Source organism: Lipophrys pholis (genome assembly GCF_963383615.2).
Source record: "Lipophrys pholis genome assembly, chromosome: 3".
Classification (NCBI taxonomy): domain Eukaryota; kingdom Metazoa; phylum Chordata; class Actinopteri; order Blenniiformes; family Blenniidae; genus Lipophrys; species Lipophrys pholis.
The window spans coordinates 17854961-17857274 of NC_137627.1; positions in this window are offsets into that span (position 1 = coordinate 17854961).

The following is a 2314-nucleotide window of genomic DNA, read 5'->3' on the forward strand; positions in this document are numbered from 1 at the left end:
TCTTACTGGGACGATGACGTCACTGGACAACCGAACACCGTTATGTAAAAAAAAAAATAAGTTTGGGTTAAAAGTTAACGCAAAAAAAACAACAACAAAACAACAACTTGTATCCCCCTTTTTTTCCCAGAGAGTAATTATAGGCAGTTAGTGGACAGACTAAACAGTGGGCGAAAGGGAGCAGCTCTAAATTTAAAGCCGCCTATAATAACAGAGACCAGATGGCGTGCGTCTAACAGCGCGAGGAGACAAAGGAGGCGCTCCAGACGGCTCGTGACGGATTGAAAAGTGCAGCGGGCGACGTGTGGAGGGGAGACTCTCCTCTTAACTCCCCTAAACCCCAAACTGTTTAAGGCCTCGTTAAGAGCATTACGTTCGCGCACAGCCAGTTTGGGCGTCAGTCACAATTAAAAAGTGGATTTGTATTGAACTGCATTTAATTGCAATTTCAGTAGGAGGCATTCGGTTTTACTGCATTAAATGTTAAAATCTTATCAAATTGAACATGGAAATATGTTTACAACGCATTTCTTAAGCAAACAAGGCATTTGAGGAAGATGCATCCATCCATTAAAGTCAATCCTAGTTGACCTGATTCAGGTCAGGTCACATATTCAGGTACCATGAAAACGTCACAAATCCATCAAAGGGGAAACACAGACAGACAATTCCACATGCTCACCTACAGGTAATTTAAACTCATAAACTAACTATTAATACTTAAATAATGGTGGAATTCCTTTTCCTACTTTGATCCATCCTATATCTTTTAGTGGGCCGCCATGCTTTGAGCAATTCAGGGAGCTGATGGGGGGTGAAAGGTCTTGCTCAGTGACCTGCTCACTGCGGGATTTTAACCTGCAAGCCTCTGATCCTATAAATCTACCACTGCGCCGGTGAACTCCACACACTTGTTTTTGAACTGAGGGAGGTTAACTGGAGTACTCAATGAAAACCCATGGCCACAGGGAGAACATGCAAGCTCTGTTATAACGCAGCAATTACTTTTGTGAACAAATGTATACATAAAAGCTTGGATTTTCATTTGTCATGACAAACATATTGCTTACAAAAAATCTGCTCATAAGGTTTGGATTTGCGTTCAAGCACTTGAGAACACATTCTAGTTCAGGGGTGCCCTGAATTCGGTCCTGGAGGACCGGCGTCCTGCATGTTTTAGCTCTCTCCCTGTTTCAGCTTACCTGAATCTAATGATGTCATCACCAAGGTTGTGAAAAAGCTCAATAAAGAGCCCCTCATTGCAATCAGGTGTGTTGCAACTGGGAGAGAGCTAAAACACGCAGGACTCCGGCCCTCCAGGACCAAGTTTGGGCACCCCTGTTCTAGTTACTAGTTGGGAATGTCACTTTTCCCAGCAGGGAACTAGTAAAGTTACTATTCCCCAGCTTCATTATCACAAAGTTACTATATGAGCATTCCTTAACAAAAAATGGCCAATTATTTCACTCTGTGAAAATCTGCAGATAAATGACATTATCATTGATATGGGCCAAGACATTGATGGAATAATACTTGTAAAACCAACATTATTGCCGCTACACAAAATAATGCTACTGTTTGGGCAACTCGTTTCCTCCATAGCCGAGGCTAAAGAAGTCTTGCTGTCTTCACTTTTTGCTGGCCATGTTGAGATGTTTGGGACATGTCCTGAAGAGAGTATGTGCGTATATTGGTCAAAGAATGTTTGAGGTGGGGACAGGCAGAGATGGAGGCAGATGATCTTCCCTGACGGAGGGAGCTGCCATAAAAACAAAGCATTTATTACATCATTTGGAAATGTATTTCCAATGTAAAAAAAAACAACCTACTATGAGCAGAAAAACATTCAATTTTCCTGTGGAAAGTTTGCAGTTAGATAATATTATATATATAAAAAAATTATAAAACCATAATTACAAATTTCCTGCTGTGGCTAATGTTGGAACATTTCAGGACAGTGGTTTTGATCCTGGGGTTTGGAGCCCCGTGGAGGGGTGAGGTGACAATGTTATAAGATCAACACAGGTCAAAGAGGAGAATGCAGAACATGGAGCAGACTTGAGAAAAGTGAAAAAGTCCACAGCCTTCCTTTAGGGGCAACATGGGACACCTGGGGAACAAATGTAGTGGGTCAACAGAAGAATGAGTGGGACTGTTTAGAAGGGTTGAGGATAAGTACTGGGAATACCGTACTTTACACAAACACACAAAAATATTCATACACTTCAATTCTAAGACAACATCTGTACACAATTCAATACTTTCCTAAGAAGATTATGATGGAGGAAAAATAAACTTGGATCTGAAAATATGT